We start from the raw sequence: 24,499 nt of genomic DNA on the forward strand, positions 1-24,499 counted from the left end.
GGCTTAAAACGACATAGAATAGCTTGGAGAGGCAGCGTCATTGCATACAAAGTGGGAATAAAGGCCAAAAAGGACAAAACCTCATAATTTAGCATGTCAAAAAATGGCAAAGAAGGCAATAGTATAGTATGGCGAAAAAGTCAAATTTTGACCCCTCCTAAAAATGGCTGAAAACGACATAGAATAGCTTGGAGAGACAGCGTCATTGCATACAAAGTGGGAATAAAGGCCAAAAAGGACAAAAACATCATAATTTAGCATGTCAAAAAAATGGCAAAGAAGGCAATAGTATAGTATGGCGAAAAAAGTCAAATTTTGACCCCTCCTAAAATGGCTGAAAACGACATAGAATAGCTTGGAGAGACGCGTCATTGCATACAAAGTGGGAATAAAGGCCAAAAAAGGACAAAAACCTCAGAATTTAGCATGTCAAAAAAAATGGCAAAGAAGGCAATAGTATAGTATGGCGAAAAAAGTCAAATTTTGACCCCTCCTAAAAATGGCTGAAAACGACATAGAATAGCTTGGAGAGACGCGTCATTGCATACAAAGTGGGAATAAAGGCCAAAAAAGGACAAAAACCTCATAATTTAGCATGTCAAAAAAAATAGCAAAGAAGGCAATACTATAGTATGGCGAAAAAAGTCAAATTTTGACCCTCCTAAAAATGGCTGAAAACGACATAGAATAGCTTGGAGAGACGCGTCATTGCATACAAAGTGGGAATAAAGGCCAAAAAGGACAAAAACATCATAATTTAGCATGTCAAAAAAATGGCAAAGAAGGCAATAGTATAGTATGGCGAAAAAAAGTCAAATTTTGACCCTCCTAAAATGGCTGAAAACGACATAGAATAGCTTGGAGAGACGCGTCATTGCATACAAAGTGGGAATAAAGGCCAAAAAGGACAAAAACATCATAATTTAGCATGTCCAAAAAAAAATGGCAAAGAAGGCAATAGTATAGTATGGCGAAAAAAGTCAAATTTTGACCCCTCCTAAAAATGGCTGAAAACGACATAGAATAGCTTGGAGAGACGCGTCATTGCATACAAAGTGGGAATAAAGGCCAAAAAGGACAAAAACATCATAATTTAGCATATCAAAAAAAATGGCAAAGAAGGCAATAGTATAGTATGGCGAAAAAAGTCAAATTTTGACCCCTCCTAAAAATGGCTGAAAACGACATAGAATAGCTTGGAGAGACGTCATTGCATACAAAGTGGGAATAAAGGCCAAAAAGGACAAAAACCTCATAATTTAGCATGTCAAAAAAATGGTGAGGAAGGCAATAGTATAGTATGGCGAAAAAGTCAAATTTTGACCCCTCCTAAAAATGGCTGAAAACGACATAGAATAGCTTGGAGAGACGCCGTCATTGCATACAAAGTGGGAATAAAGGCCAAAAAGGACAAAAACATCAGAATTTAGCATGTCAAAAAATGGCAAAGAAGGCAATAGTATAGTATGGCGAAAAAAGTCAAATTTTGACCCCTCCTAAAAATGGCTGAAAACGACATAGAATAGCTTGGAGAGACGCGTCATTGCATACAAAGTGGGAATAAAGGCCAAAAAAGGACAAAAACCTCAGAATTTAGCATGTCAAAAAAATGGCAAAGAAGGCAATAGTATAGTATGGCGAAAAAAGTCAAATTTTGACCCCTCCTAAAAATGGCTGAAAACGACATAGAATAGCTTGGAGAGACAGCGTCATTGCATACAAAGTGGGAATAAAGGCCAAAAAGGACAAAAACATCATAATTTAGCATGTCAAAAAAATGGCAAAGAAGGCAATAGTATAGTATGGCGAAAAAAGTCAAATTTTGACCCCTCCTAAAAATGGCTGAAAAGCGACATAGAATAGCTTGGAGAGACGCGTCATTGCATACAAAGTGGGAATAAAGGCCAAAAAGGACAAAAACATCATAATTTAGCATGTCAAAAAAATGGCAAAGAAGGCAATAGTATAGTATGGCGAAAAAGTCAAATTTTGACCCTCCTAAAAATGGCTGAAAACGACATAGAATAGCTTGGAGAGACGTCATTGCATACAAAGTGGGAATAAAGGCCAAAAAGGACAAAAACATCATAATTTAGCATGTCAAAAAAATGGCAAAGAAGGCAATAGTATAGTATGGCGAAAAAGTCAAATTTTGACCCCTCCTAAAAATGGCTGAAAAGCGACATAGAATAGCTTGGAGAGACGTCATTGCATACAAAGTGGGAATAAAAGGCCAAAAAGGACAAAACCTCAGAATTTAGCATGTCAAAAAAATGGCAAAGAAGGCAATAGTATAGTATGGCGAAAAAAGTCAAATTTTGACCCCTCCTAAAATGGCTGAAAACGACATAGAATAGCTTGGAGAGACGCGTCATTGCATACAAAGTGGGAATAAAGGCCAAAAAGGACAAAACATCATAATTTAGCATGTCAAAAAAAATGGCAAAGAAGGCAATAGTATAGTATGGCGAAAAAAGTCAAATTTTGACCCCTCCTAAAAATGGCTGAAAACGACATAGAATAGCTTGGAGAGGCGATCATTGCATACAAAGTGGGAATAAAGGCTAAAAAAGGACAAAAACGTCATAATTTAGCATGTCAAAAAAAATGGCAAGGAAGGCAATAGTATAGTATGGCGAAAAAAGTCAAATTTTGACCCCTCCTAAAAATGGCTGAAAACGACATAGAATAGCTTGGAGAGACGTCATTGCATACAAAGTGGGAATAAAAGGCCAAAAAAGGACAAAAACATCATAATCTAGCATATCAAAAAAATGGCAAAGAAGGCAATAGTATAGTATGGCGAAAAAAAGTCAAATTTTGACCCTCCTAAAATGGCTGAAAACAACATAGAATAGCTTGGAGAGACGCAGCGTCATTGCATACAAAGTGGGAATAAAGGCCAAAAAGGACAAAAACATCATAATTTAGCATGTCAAAAAAATGGCAAAGAAGGCAATAGTAAAGTATGGCGAAAAAAAGTCAAATTTTGACCCCTCCTAAAAATGGCTGAAAACGACATAGAATAGCTTGGAGAGACGCGTCATTGCATACAAAGTGGGAATAAAGGCCAAAAAGGACAAAAACATCATAATTTAGCATGTCAAAAAAAATGGCAAAGAAGGCAATAGTATAGTATGGCGAAAAAAGTCAAATTTTGACCCCTCCTAAAAATGGCTGAAAACGACATAGAATAGCTTGGAGAGACGCGTCATTGCATACAAAGTGGGAATAAAGGCCAAAAAAGGACAAAAACCTCAGAATTTAGCATGTCAAAAAAAATGGCAAAGAAGGCAATAGTATAGTATGGCGAAAAAAGTCAAATTTTGACCCCTCCTAAAAATGGCTGAAAACGACATAGAATAGCTTGGAGAGACGCGTCATTGCATACAAAGTGGGAATAAAGGCCAAAAAAGGACAAAAACTTCATAATTTAGCATGTCAAAAAATGGCAAAGAAGGCAATAGTATAGTATGGCGAAAAAAGTCAAATTTTGACCCCTCCTAAAAATGGCTGAAAACGACATAGAATAGCTTGGAGAGACGTCATTGCATACAAAGTGGGAATAAAGGCCAAAAAAGGACAAAACATCAGAATTTAGCATGTCAAAAAAATGGCAAGGAAGGCAATAGTATAGTATGGCGAAAAAGTCAAATTTTGACCCTCCTAAAAATGGCTGAAAAGCGACATAGAATAGCTTGGAGAGACGCGTCATTGCGTACAAAGTGGGAATAAAGGCCGAAAAAGGACAAAAACCACAGAATTTAGCATGTCAAAAAAAATGGCAAAGAAGGCAATAGTATAGTATGGCGAAAAAAGTCAAATTTTGACCCCTCCTAAAAATGGCTGAAAACAACATAGAATAGCTTGGAGAGACGCGTCATTGCATACAAAGTGGGAATAAAGGCCAAAAAAGGACAAAAACATCATAATTTAGCATGTCAAAAAAAATGGCAAAGAAGGCAATAGTATAGTATGGCGAAAAAGTCAAATTTTGACCCCTCCTAAAAATGGCTGAAAACGACATAGAATAGCTTGGAGAGACGTCATTGCATACAAAGTGGGAATAAAGGCCAAAAAGGACAAAACATCATAATTTAGCATGTCAAAAAAATGGCAAAGAAGGCAATAGTATAGTATGGCGAAAAAGTCAAATTTTGACCCCTCCTAAAAATGGCTGAAAAGCGACATAGAATAGCTTGGAGAGACGCGTCATTGCATACAAAGTGGGAATAAAGGCCAAAAAAGGACAAAAACATCATAATTTAGCATGTCAAAAAAAATGGCAAAGAAGGCAATAGTATAGTATGGCGAAAAAAGTCAAATTTTGACCCCTCCTTAAAAATGGCTGAAAACGACATAGAATAGCTTGGAGAGACGCGTCATTGCATACAAAGTGGGAATAAAGGCCGAAAAAGGACAAAAACATCATAATTTAGCATGTCAAAAAAAATGGCAAAGAAGGCAATAGTATAGTATGGCGAAAAAAGTCAAATTTTGACCCCTCCTAAAAATGGCTGAAAACGACATAGAATAGCTTGGAGAGACGCGTCATTGCATACAAAGTGGGAATAAAGGCCGAAAAAGGACAAAAACATCATAATTTAGCATGTCAAAAAAAATGGCAAAGAAGGCAATAGTATAGTATGGCGAAAAAAGTCAAATTTTGACCCTCCTAAAATGGCTGAAAACGACATAGAATAGCTTGGAGAGACGTCATTGCATACAAAGTGGGAATAAAGGCCAAAAAGGACAAAAACCTCATAATTTAGCATGTCAAAAAAAATGGCAAAGGAAGGCAATAGTATAGTATGGCGAAAAAAGTCAAATTTTGAACCCCCCTTAAAAATGGCTGAAAACGACATAGAATAGCTTGGAGAGACGCGTCATTGCATACAAAGTGGGAATAAAGGCCGAAAAAGGACAAAAACCTCAGAATTTAGCATGTCAAAAAAAATGGCAAAGAAGGCAATAGTATAGTATGGCGAAAAAAGTCAAATTTTGACCCCTCCTAAAAATGGCTGAAAACGACATAGAATAGCTTGGAGAGACGCGTCATTGCATACAAAGTGGGAATAAAGGCCAAAAAAGGACAAAAAACTCATAATTTAGCATGTCAAAAAAAATGGCAAAGAAGGCAATAGTATAGTATGGCGAAAAAAGTCAAATTTTGACCCCTCCTAAAATGGCTGAAAACGACATAGAATAGCTTGGAGAGACGCGTCATTGCATACAAAGTGGGAATAAAGGCCAAAAAGGACAAAAACATCATAATTTAGCATGTCAAAAAATGGCAAAGAAGGCAATAGTATAGTATGGCGAAAAAAGTCAAATTTTGACCCCTCCTAAAAATGGCTGAAAAGCGACATAGAATAGCTTGGAGAGACGTCATTGCATACAAAGTGGGAATAAAGGCCAAAAAGGACAAAAACCTCATAATTTAGCATGTCAAAAAATGGCAAAGGAAGGCAATAGTATAGTATGGCGAAAAAAGTCAAATTTTGACCCCTCCTAAAAATGGCTGAAAACGACATAGAATAGCTTGGAGAGACGCGTCATTGCATACAAAGTGGGAATAAAGGCCAAAAAAGGACAAAAACATCATAATTTAGCATGTCAAAAAAATGGCAAAGAAGGCAATAGTATAGTATGGCGAAAAAAGTCAAATTTTGACCCCTCCTAAAAATGGCTGAAAACGACATAGAATAGCTTGGAGAGACGCGTCATTGCATACAAAGTGGGAATAAAGGCCAAAAAAGGACAAAAACCTCAGAATTTAGCATGTCAAAAAAAATTGCAAAGAAGGCAATAGTATAGTATGGCGAAAAAAGTCAAATTTTGACCCCTCCTAAAAATGGCTGAAAACGACATAGAATAGCTTGGAGAGACGCGTCATTGCATACAAAGTGGGAATAAAGGCCAAAAAGGGAAAAAAACATCATAATTTAGCATGTCAAAAAAAATAGCAAAGAAGGCAATACTATAGTATGGCGAAAAAAGTCAAATTTTGACCCCTCCTAAAAATGGCTGAAAACAACATAGAATAGCTTGGAGAGACGTGTCATTGCATACAAAGTGGGAATAAAGGCCAGAAAAGGACAAAAGCATCAGAATTAAGCAAGTCAAAAAAATGGCAAAGAAGGCAATAGTATAGTATGGCGAAAAAAGTCAAATTTTGACCCCTCCTAAAAATGGCTGAAAACGACATAGAATAGCTTGGAGAGACGCGTCATTGCATACAAAGTGGGAATAAAGGCCAAAAAAGGACAAAAACATCATAATTTAGCATGTCAAAAAAAATGGCAAAGAAGGCAATAGTATAGTATGGCGAAAAAAGTCAAATTTTGACCTCTCCAAAAATGGCTGAAAACGACATAGAATAGCTTGGAGAGACGCGTCATTGCATACAAAGTGGGAATAAAGGCCGAAAAAGGACAAAAACATCATAATTTAGCATGTCAAAAAAAATAGCAAAGAAGGCAATACTATAGTATGGCGAAAAAAGTCAAATTTTGACCCCTCCTAAAAATGGCTGAAAACGACATAGAATAGCTTGGAGAGACGCGTCATTGCATACAAAGTGGGAATAAAGGCCGAAAAAGGACAAAAACATCATAATTTAGCATGTCAAAAAAAATGGCAAAGAAGGCAATAGTATAGTATGGCGAAAAAAGTCAAATTTTGACCCCTCCTAAAAATGGCTGAAAACAACATAGAAAAGCTTGGAGAAACGTTCCATTGCAAACAAATTGGGATTAAAGGCCAAAAAAGGACAAAAACATCATAATTTAGCATGTCAAAAAAAATGGCAAAGAAGGCAATAGTATAGTATGGCGAAAAAAGTCAAATTTTGACCCCTCCTAAAAATGGCTGAAAACAACATAGAATAGCTTGGAGAGACGTGTCATTGCATACAAAGTGGGAATAAAGGCCGACAAAGGGCAAAACATCATAATTTAGCATGTCAAAAAAATGGCAAAGAAGGCAATAGTATAGTATGGCGAAAAAAGTCAAATTTTGACCCCTCCTAAAAATGGCTGAAAACGACATAGAATAGCTTGGAGAGACGCGTCATTGCATACAAAGTGGGAATAAAGGCCGAAAAAGGACAAAAACATCATAATTTAGCATGTCAAAAAAAATGGCAAAGAAGGCAATAGTATAGTATGGCGAAAAAAGTCAAATTTTGACCCCTCCTAAAAATGGCTGAAAACGACATAGAATAGCTTGGAGAGACGCGTCATTGCATACAAAGTGGGAATAAAGGCCGAAAAAGGACAAAAACATCATAATTTAGCATGTCAAAAAAAATGGCAAAGAAGGCAATAGTATAGTATGGCGAAAAAAGTCAAATTTTGACCCCTCCTAAAAATGGCTGAAAACAACATAGAATAGCTTGGAGAGACGCGTCATTGCATACAAAGTGGGAATAAAGGATAAAAAGGACAAAAACATCATAATTTAGCATGTCAAAAAAAATGGCAAAGAAGGCAATAGTATAGTATGGCGAAAAAAGTCAAATTTTGACCCCTCCCAAAAATGGCTGAAAACGACATAGAATAGCTTGGAGAGGCAGCGTCATTGCATACAAAGTGGGAATAAAGGCCGAAAAAGGACAAAAACCTCATAATTTAGCATGTCAAAAAAAATGGTGAGGAAGGCAATAGTATAGTATGGCGAAAAAAGTCAAATTTTGACCCCTCCTAAAAATGGCTGAAAACGACATAGAATAGCTTGGAGAGACGCGTCATTGCATACAAAGTGGGAATAAAGGCCAAAAAAGGACAAAAACATCAAAATTAAGCATGTCAAAAAAATGGCAAAGAAGGCAATAGTATAGTATGGCGAAAAAAGTCAAATTTTGACCCCTCCTAAAAATGGCTTAAAACGACATAGAATAGCTTGAGAGACGCAGCGTCATTGCATACAAAGTGGGAATAAAGGCCAAAAAGGACAAAACCTCAGAATTTAGCATGTCAAAAAAAATGGCGAGGAAGGCAGTAGTATAGTATGGCGAACAAAGTCAAATTTTGACCCCTCCTAAAAATGGCTGAAAACGACATAGAATAGCTTGGAGAGACGCGTCATTGCATACAAAGTGGGAATAAAGGCCAAAAAAGGACAAAAACCTCAGAATTTAGCATGTCAAAAAAATGGCGAGGAAGGCAATAGTATAGTATGGCGAAAAAAATCAAATTTGACCCTCCTAAAAATGGCTGAAAACGACATAGAATAGCTTGGAGAGACGCGTCATTGCATACAAAGTGGGAATAAAGGCCAAAAAAGGACAAAAACCTCAGAATGTAGCATGTCAAAAAAAATGGCGAGGAAGGCAATAGTATAGTATGGCGAAAAAAGTCAAATTTTGACCCCTCCTAAAAATGGCTGAAAACGACATAGAATAGCTTGGAGAGACGCGTCATTGCATACAAAGTGGGAATAAAGGCTGAAAAAGGACAAAAACATCATAATTTAGCATGTCCAAAAAAAATGGCAAAGAAGGCAATAGTATAGTATGGCGAAAAAGTCAAATTTGACCCCTCCTAAAATGGCTGAAAACGACATAGAATAGCTTGGAGAGACGCGTCATTGCATACAAAGTGGGAATAAAGGCCAAAAAAGGACAAAAACCTCAGAATTTAGCATGTCAAAAAAAATGGCAAAGAAGGCAATAGTATAGTATGGCGAAAAAAGTCAAATTTTGACCCCTCCTAAAAATGGCTGAAAACGACATAGAATAGCTTGGAGAGACGCGTCATTGCATACAAAGTGGGAATAAAGGCCAAAAAGGACAAAAACCTCATAATTTAGCATGTCAAAAAATGGCAAAGAAGGCAATAGTATAGTATGGCGAAAAAAGTCAAATTTTGACCCCTCCTAAAATGGCTTAAAACGACATAGAATAGCTTGGAGAGACGCGTCATTGCATACAAAGTGGGAATAAAGGCCAAAAAAGGACAAAAACCTCAGAATTTAGCATGTCAAAAAAAATGGCGAGGAAGGCAATAGTATAGTATGGCGAAAAAAGTCAAATTTTGACCCCTCCTAAAAATGGCTGAAAACGACATAGAATAGCTTGGAGAGACGCGTCATTGCATACAAAGTGGGAATAAAGGCTGAAAAAGGACAAAAACATCATAATTTAGCATGTCCAAAAAAAAATGGCAAAGAAGGCAATAGTATAGTATGGCGAAAAAAGTCAAATTTTGACCCCTCCTAAAAATGGCTGAAAACGACATAGAATAGCTTGGAGAGACGCGTCATTGCATACAAAGTGGAAATAAAGGCCAAAAAAGGACAAAAACCTCAGAATTTAGCATGTCAAAAAAATGGCGAGGAAGGCAATAGTATAGTATGGCGAAAAAAGTCAAATTTTGACCCCTCCTAAAAATGGCTGAAAACGACATAGAATAGCTTGGAGAGACGCGTCATTGCATACAAAGTGGGAATAAAGGCCAAAAAAGGACAAAAACATCATAATTTAGCATGTCAAAAAAAATGGCAAAGAAGGCAATAGTATAGTATGGCGAAAAAAGTCAAATTTTGACCCCTCCTAAAAATGGCTGAAAACGACATAGAATAGCTTGGAGAGACGCGTCATTGCATACAAAGTGGGAATAAAGGCCAAAAAAGGACAAAAACCTCAGAATTTAGCATGTCAAAAAAAATGGCGAGGAAGGCAATAGTATAGTATGGCGAAAAAAGTCAAATTTTGACCCCTCCTAAAAATGGCTGAAAACGACATAGAATAGCTTGGAGAGACGCGTCATTGCATACAAAGTGGGAATAAAGGCCGAAAAAGGATCAAAACCTCAGAATTTAGCATGTCAAAAAAAAATGGCGAGGAAGGCAATACGAAACATGGTGAAAAACGTATACTTTGACATGTACCAAAAAGTGATGGAAATTGCTCAGAATAGCCCACTAAGATTGGCCATAGCATAGAAAGTTGCAAAAAGAGTCAAAAACACCACAATTTAGCATGCAGAAAAAATGACCAGAAATGCAAGACTATGGTACGGAAAAAAATCAAAATTTGACATTTTCAAACAACTGCTGATAACAGGTGGAAACAGGTTAGATTTGCCTGTCAAGACACACCATAGCATAGAAAGTTGGAAAAACATCCAAAAACATTACAAAATGGCATATTAAAAAAAATGACCAAAAAAGCAAGGCAATAATATGTTGAACAGCATAACAGCTGAAAACAGCTTAGAACAGCATTAAATAGCGTGCCGAGATGCGCCATGGCATAGAAAGTTGCAAAAACGGCCAAAAACACCATAATATGGCATTTTGAAAAAATGACCCAAAAATCCAAGACTATAGTAAGGCCAAAAATGTCAAAATTTGACAGGTCCTGAAAAATAGCTGTTAGTTGAAAACCACATTAAATAGCGTGCTGAGACACGCCATGGCATAGAAAACTGCAAAAAGGGCCAAAAACACCATTAATTCAATTCTTCAATTCACAATTTTATTAAAGACTCAGCTCAAACAGAGGTCCATATACATACATACATACAAATATACATACATACATACAAATATACATACATACATACAAACAAACATACATACATACAAACATACATGCATACAAACATACATACATACAAACATACATGCATACAAACATACATACAAACATACATGCATACAAACATACATACAAACATACATGCATACAAACATACATACCACAGTGAATCAAGCTTTAACACCAGTGGCTCCAAACGACAGACTTAAACCTCACATAACTCAGCTCAGGATTGGCTAGAGCCAAAATAATGTCATTTTCAGATTTTCCCACACTACATATACACCTATAAATCACATTTCTTATTACAGCAGAAAAAGTAGTAACAGTGGCGAACATTTGGCTCGCGCTCGAACTCCGAGCAGCTTTAAGCAGCAGCCTCATACTGTCATGACAGTCCACAGGCAGTCACTGAAAGCTGTCTTTTTTGTAGCGACGTCACAGATGGGCCGTATGCAGAGGTGTACAGAAGGCTTTAAACGGAGAGATTTTCACAGGCTGTGTACACATATTAAATTTACGAGCCAACATGTTACCTTGTGCGTAAAACTTACAGCGCTGTCTGTGTATATCTCTATCATCTGAGCGATCACTGCTGATGTAATGACCCAGGTATTTTATCTCATCACACACCTTCAGAGCTGTAACCGACAAGAGGAAGTCAGGGAATATCAATTTTCTGTCTTCCTTACTTTGTAATCATGATATTACTCTTACTTGCGTTATATTTGACGTCAAAATCCATGCCATCCTGGATAACTGTGGAAGTCCAGCACTACGGAGACAAAATGACCAAATCAAATGCATACATAAGGTGATTGATTAGAGAACTACCTACCATACACCCAGAGTCACATCTGCTCAACTGCATCGACAACTCATCCACATAAATATTAAATAAAAACAGAGATAAAATACCACCCTGAGGGACACCATTACTCACTTGAAATGAGGCAGATACAGGATGACCCCATTTTTTTTTGCATTTTCTGATGTGCATACCAAAACACCAGGATTCTTACAAGGAATCCAGGAACCCCCTCTTTGCAACAGTTTCTTAAATAATTTTTCATGATTTACACAATCAAAAGCCCTTGATGCATCAATAAAACAAACACTGTGGAACTTTGCCTGTGATATTTGTCAATGGTTTCCTTTAAAGCACAAATGCACATATCAGTGCCACGTTCATGTTTAAAGCCAAACTGATTATCGGTAGTGCAGATGTCCTGCTCCAGCCTGGACAAGAGGACTCTCTCCAGCACTTTGGATAAAATACTGCCCAGGACTATGGGCCTGTAGTTGTCTGAGCTGTTCGGTTTAGCAGATTTATCTTTAATAACAGGCACCAGTATGACGGATAACAGAGTCTGGCAGGAGTCCATGGACTAAAAAAACTGTGATGCACAAAGCAAACAAAGGATACAGTTTTTTACTAGCAACTTTTAAGTGCTCGGCAGTTATGTTATCCATGCCGCACGCCTTATTATCGTTAAGTTTAAAGACTGCTTCTTGTATTTCTTGAGAAGTAACAGTCACGCCTGGATTTCTCTCTCTGTTTCCCACTCTAAGTGTATTGCTTTTGTTACAATTAAACAGATCATAATGTTTTCACAGCTGACAAATTTCTTTAGAGCCACTTACTCCATCAATGTTTGTCAGTAGAGAGGCCTTGCATAAATTTTTACCTCTTTCCAAAAATCACTGTAGCTATTATTTTGCAACTTCCTTGCAAGTGAGTCCGACCTCAGTGTGTTCTCATTTCTTTTAATAAATCTAAGAGCATATTTAAAATTTGCATTAGTGTACTTCTTATAACCAAACAAAGGGCCATGTTTCTCTCTGCCTGACTCTGCCCTCCAAGCTTCAGCATGTAATTGTCCTACATAGTTATTCCAGTCTGGCTTTCCCTTGTTTTTATTGCCCTTCTGTTTATAGAAAGGCCTATTAGACAAGGAGAGGACCGTCACAATAACATTAGAAAATATACACAACTCAGTACTAGGTTTAGGGTTCTTACAATTCATATCACAACACACTATGGCATCTGTTGGTAGCTCAATATCCCCCAATAAAGTGTCAGTCTGAAAACTGTATTCATTAAGATCCTTCTTGTTTAAAATGGACCAGTCCACTTTCGTTGCATTTGTATTATTCTTTACAGATGTTAACATGGATAGATTATCTACATTTAAAACTATGGAGAATGGGACATGGTCGGTCGTGGCCAGTTGATAGTTAATGGTTATATCCTCTATAGAGTCATGTGCATCAGCTGTACATATACAGAGGTGAAGCCATGAGGTTGTATGCCAAGCTTTACTGATATATGTATAGCTATTATCAGGCGTGAGCACCTTACCAGAGAGGACTAGGCCACCATCAGAACCAGAGTGCATTAGGTGATTAACAAAAAGAGACTTAGCATCAGACAGATCAGCATTCATGTCTCCCACAACATTAATACAGGTAGATGCCCATCTGCGGAGTTATTCATCTTCATTTTGGGGAGACTCATACAGTGTATACATGTTCAAGATGACAAACTTTTTATCTTTACAGCTGATTTCCAGTCCAATTGCCCAGTCAACATCCAATTTTCATCATATTAACCATTTGATCATACTTCTTATTCCATAAAATGGCAACTCCACCTGAGATCCTGCCATGGATTATTTTAGTAGTAAGGTCTGTGGTCGATTCACCAGCCCCATAAAAGTCTTTATGTAAAACATTCAGTCTTTCCAAGTCCTGTTTAGGTAAAAATGTCCCCTGAATACACAGTATATCACAATTCTTCAACAGCTTGTCCACAACAAAACGACGCTCTTTATCTCCATCACTGTGTCCAACCCGCAGGCCTCGTGCATTATAGGACACAACACGCGAGTTCATATAGATAGTTCATCTCTTAACAGCTTGTGCCATTAGCTGGGGCACTCAGCGAATGGCATTTGGCATGTTGAAAAAATGTCACAGAGTGCAAGGCTATATAGTAAGGGAAAAAGGGTCAAAATTTGACACGTCCTGAAAACAGCTGGAAACATCCTAGAATAGCCTGCTGAGACGCACCATAGTATAGAAAGTTGCAAAAAAGGGCCAAAAACACAATCAGTTTAAAAAAAAAACACCAAAAGTGCATACATTATTAAACACACATTTCCCAGAAAAAAATGCTAGTGCTTGCTCTCTTTACTCGCTTGTTATTATCAGATTTTACACTGGTTATACTTGAAAAACAATTTGTAATATGCACATGAAGACAGATTTGGGGATTTTTATGAGGATATTGTAAACCTCAATGATGAGTAGAAAAATAATTAGTTATTCTCACTTAATGCATTTTTCATGAATTTCATGACTGTGGGAGCCAAATAAAACCGCCCTGCCACAGAGGTTTCCATGACTACCCATTTAAAATATATACATTTTAGGTTTTATTCAAGGACTTATCCTCGATCGCCCCCCTTTAAAGTTACAAAGAATACTTCAGATGTTGAAATCAAGCGCTCCTCAGCTACAACAAACACAACAAACTTCTCATTCCCCTGATTTTCTGACCTACTGGGAGTGCAGACTGTTGTGCTGCAGTTTTGTTTAGTCCACTGCATGTTCTATTTGTTTGTTTATTTGTTTATTACTATTTGAAATGTGTACAGGATTGGTTAAAGGGATATTCCGTGGAAAAAGAAATGATATATTATATTCTGTGTAGATAGAAACAAACATTAGGCATTTTTTCTTGTTTTTTGTTTTTTTTTTCTCCTGATAGTCTCCCAGTCTGTCACTGTTATCTGGGTTTGAGCTGACTGCAAATATACAGCATTATAATGACTGCTTTCTTGTGGTGTTTTACACTTACACACACACAAAAACACAAACTATTTGCATCTTCCAAACTATGTTTATGTTATTAGTTTTTGTTGTTTTTTGTAGATCATCCTGCTGAAAACTGCAATGAAGTAATTAAAAAAAAGAGTGCTGTCTGTGTTTCAGCTCTGCAATGCAAACTGATCATATCTATAAACCAACCACCACCAAAAAATGATAGCTTAACAGTACGCTAAAATATGTTTCTGAAAACATTTAAGGCGAGAAATAGCCAGTAACAGAATCTTGATTCATATGTTCTGCTTAGTATCAGGGTTCATATACATTTTTACCAATAAATTTCCAGGATTTGTCCATGAGGTTAAGGCAAATTTTTAAGCCCGTACACTCTCTGAAACAACCACAAACATTCCTCATTGGCTCTTTTTCTTTAACTCACTTTATAGTATGTATTTTTTTAAATCATTCAGAACAGGATTAAAACTGAATATGTAAATATAACTTAGGGACTGTTAATTATTATTAAGAGGGGAGGGCGGAGGTATGTACGACTTATGATTTCTATTTTGGCTTAGGGGAGGGGCATATAACTTTGAATGGCTGTATTTTTTTTCTCTATTTTTTCTTCTATTTTATTTTATTTTTCTAGTTAATTTTTGGTAATATTTAAATATTTAAACATTTTGGAGATTTTATTTTTCATCGCCCTGGGGTTGGTGCTCGGGCTCTCATAATCATTCATTCAATTTTAACAGGGGTGCTCGGCACTAATCATTTTAGCTGTATTAAGAGAGCCTTTGCTTCGCTGGCCGATAAAAAAAAAAACAACCTTCTGCATAAAAGCCAGTACCGTGAGGATGTGCTTTTGTCGTCCATCATCTGAACATCGTAGTTTGATCACAGCGGACCCTCATCAATAACATCAGCCATCGCATCATCACAGAGCCGAGGAGAGGTGGAGTCGTCTTTTCCTACATCCTGATGAAGTCTCCCTCACATCTTTCCTTGACCTGGTGATGTTTTCTGTGGAGAAGAAGGAAAGTGGAAAGGAGATTATTTGAACTTTTTGACTGCAGCCGAACACTCTCTACCATTCTAAGCCCGACTGGGCCCTATGGCCAAAGTCCCTAGAGACGCTCGCCTACAAGCCCCACCCCCCTCCCGGTCTGGATCCGGGGGGGGGACCCAGTGTCCCTGCACTGGGGGAAGTACTTTCAATACTAACTGGCTGAGTCATCACAGTCTTGGACCTTCGGACCACAGGTGCTAAACATGGATCACTTGGATTCCACGTCCGCATCCTCCCCCAGGATGGGCGGGATGTGGCCAAAGTCCTGCCCCAAAGGCGCCTACAAGCTCCACCCCCCTCCCGGACTGGCTCCAGGGGGGGGACATACGGCTCCACCTACAAACTGAAACTAGAACGATGGTCTCAATAGTCATAGATAGCCACAGTCATGGATAGCATCTGTCTGTCACTCTGATGGTATTTCAGCTAATCCCTAAACATATCTGCATTTTAATTCAGATCAAATGAAACAAAGGTAGTAAAAGTCTACAGACTCTACCCTAGAGTGTGACTTGTGCCAACTTATGCCTTTTATTCAAGGCTGGGTCACAGAGACAACAGGTGGAGCAGAGCACTCCAGACGTCCCTCTCCCTAGCAACAGCATCCTCCTTTGTGGCCTCCCGAACACCCGAGTTTTGCTTTGGCGACTGCCTAAGCTGCAGCCCTTCAGGCCAACCAGTACAGTCTAGAAAAACACCTCTCTGTTGGGTTTCCACCAACAGGTGTGCAGGTTGCCGTCTGACGCCTGATGGCTTCCTGCACCCCACTGGTGTCTACCCGCAGTACCTAAAACAAAGTATTTGTTTTGGTATGCGAGGCTGCTTGCAAAGACAGGCACCGGCGACCTTCGGACCACAGCTTTTAGCAGCTGCCTCCACAACAGAGGTACTGAACATGGACCACTTGGATTCCATGTCCACATCCTCCACTGGGATGGCCTTCAGGCCAACCGGTGCAGTCTAGGAAAACACCTCTCTGTTGGGTTTCCACCAGCAGGTGTGCAGGTTGCTGTCAGATGCCTGACAGCTTCCTGCACCCCACTGGTGTCTACCCGCAGTACCTAAAACAAAGTATTTGTTTTGGTATGCGAGGCTGCTTGCAAAGACAGGCACTGGCGACCTTCGGACCACAGCTTTTAGCAGCTGCCTCCACAATGGAGGTACTGAACATGGACCACTTGGATTCCATGTCCACATCCTCCACCGGGATGGCCTTCAGGCCAACCGGTGCAGTCTAGGAAAACACCTCTCTGTTGGGTTTCCACCAACAGGTGTGTAGGTTGCCGTCTGACGCCTGACAGCTTCCTGCACCCCACTGGTGTCTACCCGCAGTACCTAAAACAAAGTATTTGTTTTGGTATGCGAGGCTGCTTGCAAAGACAGGCACCAGTGACCTTCGGACCACAGCTTTCAGCAGCTGCCTCCACAACAGAGGTACTGAACATGGACCACTTGGATTCCATGTCCACATCCTCCACCGGGATGGCCTTCAGGCCAACCGGTGCAGTCTAGGAAAACACCTCTCTGTTGGGTTTCCACCAGCAGGTGTGTAGGTTGCTGTCTGACGCCTGACAGCTTCCTGCACCCCACTGGTGTCTACCTGCAGTACCTAAAACAAAGTGTTTGTTTTGGTATGCGAGGCTGCTTGCAAAGACAGGCACCGGCGACCTTCGGACCACAGCTTATAGCAGCTGCCTCCACAATGGAGGTACTGGATATGGACCACTTGGATTCCATGTTCACATCCTCCCCTGGGATGCACGGGAAAAAGCCCTTCAGGAGGAATTGATGACGCCAGGGGTCAGCACGTCCAGGGCACCCTCCCCTTCATGCTGCCCGGCTGCCCAGCCCTGATTCCGACCCTGCGGGCCAATGGCCCACTGGGTGGAGACAGCATGTTACTTATTCAGGGTAAGCCTGATTGGCCCTATGGCCAATGTCCCATCCTAGAGATGCTCGCCTACAAGCTCCACCCCCCTCCCGGTCTGGCGCCGGGGGGGGGCCGGTGTCCCCGTACTGGGGGAGGTACTCTCAACACTAACTGGCTGTGTCATCACAGTCTTAAACGTGATGGGTTGATACTGCAGAAGTAGAGAAGCGTCTTTCAACCTACCGTTGAGGCGGACCCTGCGAATGTAATTGAGCAGTTTCCTCCCTCCTATCAGGTCCATCTCGGGGCAGGTGCTGGAGTTTTTGGGACACAGGTCCCTCTGCATTTTGTGGAGGGCATGGGCCATGGCGCACACCACGTCAATCACAAACTGGACCTTCCCCTCCTGCTCATACTGGAAATCAACGCCGATACACTCCTGACCTGAGAGACACACACAGAGGACAGAGGTATTATTTATAGGGAAAATTCACTTTTCCTCATTCCTGCTAGAAAGTAGAGCTAGAGGACCGACAGCAAGTTTTGATATTGAAAATAAACACCCCTCATCCCCAACCCCAAAGACAAAATGGTGACAAAATGTTGATACTGAAAAAGGAGTGGAAATTAACTGTCATACCAAAAAATAAAATAAATAAATAACTGTGACATGAAGACTGTCATCGACTTCCCGCTCAGCCTCCCAAGCTCTGAGGGTTTACTTGATGAGATGGTAAGGTGCTACAACTACCCAAGAACACTGGCTGGCACCCTGAACTTTTACTGTTAATAAAATTTAATTATAACTTCAGTAAACAAGTATCTGAACAACGGGCGACCAAATGTTTACGTAAACAAAAGAGGGCAGTGGCTCAAGGAGAATTTGGCGCTCAGTCAGAAGTTTAATTTAAAGGCAGTCTTGTAATTCTAATATTGGGCTTGTGCTTTTTGTTTCTCAGTCAATTTTCTTTTAGAAAAATATTACAAAATTTGTCATCAACTCCCAAGAAACTTTCAATTGTTCAACAATTTTTCCTGCTCAGTTCATAGGATACATCATGCTTCATCAACATAAATGGGTCCTGCATTCACACATTAGACTGTAATTTATTTTTTAAATTTTTTTCTAGTATTTTGTTTGTATTGCAAAGAATGTTTGATATCAAAGTGATGATCAACAGTCTGTGGAAACAGTTTTTATCTTTCAACTTTTGAGCATGTACAGTAAGGTTATAATAATTTCCCCTTCTACTGCAAAACATTGGCACTCAATGCTAATCCACAGACAAACGGTAAAAAGTTTTGCAGACTTTTGATAACTTTTTAAGTATCCTTGCCGCCGTGTACTGCCAACAGCCGTTTAAAGCGACGCTGCTGGATCGAGAGCAATTGTCTTAGGAAAAAACCAAACCAACACTAACTTCACTGCGGTAATCATTTTTAAATATCCTACATGCAAAGTAGCTTTTTTGTTGTTGTTTTTATCACAGCCTGAAATATGTCAGTAATTTGCAGCAACATTTATTGTGACAGTACACCTAGTGGAAATAGCATGTATTTTCTCCATGTGTAAAATATGGTTAAAAAGACGTCATTTGGTGGAAAACAGTATTAAAGACAAATTTAAGGCAAAAGCTCAGAATGGCAGTCAGAAATAATACATTTCAATGTTTTTATGCTTTAATGGCAGTGGGATCAAAAATTGCAATTTGAATGGGTTTCAATTGTTTGTTTAGCGCATTACGTCATGAATTTTACCATTTTGTTTACACGGTGTATTTTAGACATATTGTTAGAAGCGGAGCTGGAAATACCAAGATTATACAAACGTACACAATCTTCCCAAAATATAACCAAAATGCATGAACACAGCCAAAATTATCAAAAAAAATGAAGAATGAAAAGCGCATTACATGCACCGAGCAGTCCCTAAGGGGTTAACACAATATCCGAGCAGACACGGCGGTGTGAAACACAAACACCAACAAACAACGCCATTTTTGAAACAGCAGATAGCCAGCATCTATAACAAGCCTTTACCGAAACAAATAATTAATATGAAACAACTTACTGACGATGTTTTCGTCCGGCGGCTGTTAGCTTGAATCCAATCCAGCAAAAATGACACCAATTCCACTGGAACCCGTGTGAAATGTCGACAATGTCCAGTGTTTGAAGGGGAGGGCGGAGGTATGTACGACTTATGATTTCTATTTTGGCTTAGGGGAGGGGCATATAACTTTGAATGGCTGTATTTTTTTTCTCTATTTTTTCTTCTATTTTATTTTATTTTTCTAGTTAAGTTTTGGTAATATTTAAATATTTAAACATTTTGGAGATTTTATTTTTCATCGCCCTGGGGTTGGTGCTCGGGCTCTCATAATCATTCATTCAATTTTAAACAGGGGTGCTCGGCACTAATCATTTTAGCTGTATTAAGAGAGCCTTTGCTTCGCTGGCCGATAAAAAAAAAACAACCTTCTGCATAAAAGCCAGTACCGTGAGGATGTGCTTTTGTCGTCCATCATCTGAGCATCGTAGTTTGATCACAGCGGACCCTCATCAATAACATCAGCCATCGCATCATCACAGAGCCGAGGAGAGGTGGAGTCGTCTTTTCCTACATCCTGATGAAGTCTCCCTCACATCTTTCCTTGACCTGGTGATGTTTTCTGTGGAGAAGAAGGAAAGTGGAAAGGAGATTATTTGAACTTTTTGACTGCAGCCGAACACTCTCTACCATTCTAAGCCCGACTGGGCCCTATGGCCAAAGTCCCTAGAGACGCTCGCCTACAAGCCCCACCCCCCTCCCGGTCTGGATCCGGGGGGGGGGACCCAGTGTCCCTGCACTGGGGGAAGTACTTTCAATACTAACTGGCTGAGTCATCACAGTCTTGGACCTTCGGACCACAGGTGCTAAACATGGATCACTTGGATTCCACGTCCGCATCCTCCCCCAGGATGGGCGGGATGTGGCCAAAGTCCTGCCCCAAAGGCGCCTACAAGCTCCACCCCCCTCCCGGACTGGCTCCAGGGGGGGGACATACGGCTCCACCTACAAACTGAAACTAGAACGATGGTCTCAATAGTCATAGATAGCCACAGTCATGGATAGCATCTGTCTGTCACTCTGATGGTATTTCAGCTAATCCCTAAACATATCTGCATTTTAATTCAGATCAAATGAAACAAAGGTAGTAAAAGTCTACAGACTCTACCCTAGAGTGTGACTTGTGCCAACTTATGCCTTTTATTCAAGGCTGGGTCACAGAGACAACAGGTGGAGCAGAGCACTCCAGACGTCCCTCTCCCTAGCAACAGCATCCTCCTTTGTGGCCTCCCGAACACCCGAGTTTTGCTTTGGCAACTGCCTAAGCTGCAGCCCTTCAGGCCAACCAGTACAGTCTAGAAAAACACCTCTCTGTTGGGTTTCCACCAACAGGTGTGTAGGTTGCTGTCAGATGCCTGACAGCTTCCTGCACCCCACTGGTGTCTACCCGCAGTACCTAAAACAAAGTATTTGTTTTGGTATGCGAGGCTGCTTGCAAAGACAGGCACCAGCGACCTTCGGACCACAGCTTTTAGCAGCTGCCTCCACAACAGAGGTACTGAACATGGACCAATTGGATTCCATGTCCACATCCTCCACTGGGATGGCCTTCAGGCCAACCGGTGCAGTCTAGGAAAACACCTCTCTGTTGGGTTTCCACCAACAGGTGTGTAGGTTGCCGTCTGACGCCTGACGGCTTCCTGCACCCCACTGGTGTCTACCCGCAGTACCTAAAACAAAGTATTTGTTTTGGTATGCGAGGCTGCTTGCAAAGACAGGCACCGGCGACCTTCGGACCACAGCTTTTAGCAGCTGCCTCCACAATGGAGGTACTGAACATGGACCACTTGGATTCCATGTCCACATCCTCCACCGGGATGGCCTTCAGGCCAACCGGTGCAGTCTAGGAAAACACCTCTCTGTTGGGTTTCCACCAACAGGTGTGTAGGTTGCCGTCTGACGCCTGACAGCTTCCTGCACCCCACTGGTGTCTACCCGCAGTACCTAAAACAAAGTATTTGTTTTGGTATGCGAGGCTGCTTGCAAAGACAGGCACTGGCGACCTTCGGACCACAGCTTTTAGCAGCTGCCTCCACAATGGAGGTACTGAACATGGACCACTTGGATTCCATGTCCACATCCTCCACCGGGATGGCCTTCAGGCCAACCGGTGCAGTCTAGGAAAACACCTCTCTGTTGGGTTTCCACCAGCAGGTGTGTAGGTTGCTGTCTGACGCCTGACAGCTTCCTGCACCCCACTGGTGTCTACCCGCAGTACCTAAAACAAAGTGTTTGTTTTGGTATGCGAGGCTGCTTGCAAAGACAGGCACCGGCGACCTTCGGACCACAGCTTATAGCAGCTGCCTCCACAATGGAGGTACTGGATATGGACCACTTGGATTCCATGTTCACATCCTCCCCTGGGATGCACGGGAAAAAGCCCTTCAGGAGGAATTGATGACGCCAGGGGTCAGCACGTCCAGGGCACCCTCCCCTTCATGCTGCCCGGCTGCCCAGCCCTGATTCCGACCCTGCGGGCCAATGGCCCACTGGGTGGAGACAGCATGTTACTTATTCAGGGTAAGCCTGACTGGCCCTATGGCCAATGTCCCATCCTAGAGATGCTCGCCTACAAGCTCCACCCCCCTCCCGGTCTGGCGCCGGGGGGGGGCCGGTGTCCCCGTACTGGGGGAGGTACTCTCAACACTAACTGGCTGTGTCATCACAGTCTTAAACGTGATGGGTTGATACTGCAGAAGTAGAGAAGCGTCTTTCAACCTACCGTTGAGGCGGACCCTGCGAATGTAATTGAGCAGTTTCCTCCCTCCTATCAGGTCCATCTCGGGGCAGGTGCTGGAGTTTTTGGGACACAGGTCCCTCTGCATTTTGTGGAGGGCATGGGCCATGGCGCACACCACGTCAATCACAAACTGGACCTTCCCCTCCTGCTCATACTGGAAATCAACGCCGATACACTCCTGACCTGAGAGACACACACAGAGGACAGAGGTATTATTTATAGGGAAAATTCACTTTTCCTCATTCCTGCTAGAAAGTAGAGCTAGAGGACCGACAGCAAGTTTTGATATTGAAAATAAACACCCCTCATCCCCAACCCCAAAGACAAAATGGTGACAAAATGTTGATACTGAAAAAGGAGTGGAAATTAACTGTCATACCAAAAAATAAAATAAATAAATAACTGTGACATGAAGACTGTCATCGACTTCCCGCTCAGCCTCCCAAGCTCTGAGGGTTTACTTGATGAGATGGTAAGGTGCTACAACTACCCAAGAACACTGGCTGGCACCCTGAACTTTTACTGTTAATAAAATTTAATTATAACTTCAGTAAACAAGTATCTGAACAACGGGCGACCAAATGTTTACGTAAACAAAAGAGGGCAGTGGCTCAAGGAGAATTTGGCGCTCAGTCAGAAGTTTAATTTAAAGGCAGTCTTGTAATTCTAATATTGGGCTTGTGCTTTTTGTTTCTCAGTCAATTTTCTTTTAGAAAAATATTACAAAATTTGTCATCAACTCCCAAGAAACTTTCAATTGTTCAACAATTTTTCCTGCTCAGTTCATAGGATACATCATGCTTCATCAACATAAATGGGTCCTGCATTCACACATTAGACTGTAATTTATTTTTTAAATTTTTTTCTAGTATTTTGTTTGTATTGCGAAGAATGTTTGATATCAAAGTGATGATCAACAGTCTGTGGAAACAGTTTTTATCTTTCAACTTTTGAGCATGTACAGTAAGGTTATAATAATTTCCCCTTCTACTGCAAAACATTGGCACTCAATGCTAATCCACAGACAAACGGTAAAAGTTTTGCGCAGACTTTTGATAACTTTTTTAAGTATCCTTGCCGCCGTGTACTGCCAACAGCCGTTTAAAGCGACGCTGCTGGTTCGAGAGCAAATGTCTTAGGAAAAAACCAAACCAACACTAACTTCACTGCGGTAATCATTTTTAAATATCCTACATGCAAAGTAGCTTTTTTGTTGTTGTTTTTATCACAGCCTGAAATATGTCAGTAATTTGCAGCAACATTTATTGTGACAGTACACCTAGTGGAAATAGCATGTATTTTCTCCATGTGTAAAATATGGTTAAAAAGACGTCATTTGGTGGAAAACAGTATTAAAGACAAATTTAAGGCAAAAGCTCAGAATGGCAGTCAGAAATAATACATTTCAATGTTTTTATGCTTTAATGGCAGTGGGATCAAAAATTGCAATTTGAATGGGTTTCAATTGTTTGTTTAGCGCATTACGTCATGAATTTTACCATTTTGTTTACACGGTGTATTTTAGACATATTGTTAGAAGCGGAGCTGGAAATACCAAGATTATACAAACGTACACAATCTTCCCAAAATATAACCAAAATGCATGAACACAGCCAAAATTATCAAAAAAAATGAAGAATGAAAAGCGCATTACATGCACCGAGCAGTCCCTAAGGGGTTAACACAATATCCGAGCAGACACGGCGGTGTGAAACACAAACACCAACAAACAACGCCATTTTTGAAACAGCAGATAGCCAGCATCTATAACAAGCCTTTACCGAAACAAATAATTAATATGAAACAACTTACCGACGATGTTTTCGTCCGGCGGCTGTTAGCATGAATCCAATCCAGCAAAAATGACACCAATTCCACTGGAACCCGTGTGAAATGTCGACAATGTCCAGTGTTTGAACACGAAGACTGCCAAATATTCCCAAAAATGTCCAAGCCGATGTCCTCTTCTCTCAGCTTTAGCGCACTTCAAAGCTCCGACTTGAACTTTTTCCGTCATGTTAGCTTACACACCGCTAGCTTACCCGCTACATAAAACACATCCAATCCCGCTTCAAGTTCCCCGGATAAGATCCGGACTGACGTCGATTACGGTAACTTTGAGTTCGTTTGATTTTAAATCGACGTTGGACTTCATTTTTTGGCGTTTTTACCGAGTAGCGGCAGCGAAGCAAACGGACAAACAGAAGTAGCTCCCAACTTTGAATTTTGAAAACATCCGTTTTCCGTGTTTGACGTCACAAAGGGGCGGGGCCCGTTTAAGGGGATCAACGACAACAGTTAAGGAAGCCCTTCAGTGGTATGGAGAACAAAAAATG

The 24,499-nt window shown here is 40.5% G+C and overlaps 1 long non-coding RNA gene across 1 annotated transcript; it reads right to left on the bottom strand.

Annotated features, from left to right (window-relative positions):
- Positions 1-10,214: 10,214 nt before the first annotated feature.
- On the bottom strand, positions 10,215-24,452 carry LOC148190256 (uncharacterized). The gene is made up of 5 exons (XR_015774827.1): positions 23,976-24,452; positions 22,146-22,346; positions 19,813-19,985; positions 17,557-17,757; positions 10,215-15,397 (listed from the first exon to the last, which is right to left on the bottom strand). It is a non-coding gene; the product is annotated as an uncharacterized LOC148190256 (long non-coding RNA).
- Positions 24,453-24,499: the final 47 nt, after the last annotated feature.

This window comes from Plectropomus leopardus, chromosome 2, assembly GCF_026936395.1.
Source record: "Plectropomus leopardus strain MGB_pleo_1.0 chromosome 2, ASM2693639v1, whole genome shotgun sequence".
NCBI lineage: Eukaryota > Metazoa > Chordata > Actinopteri > Perciformes > Serranidae > Plectropomus > Plectropomus leopardus.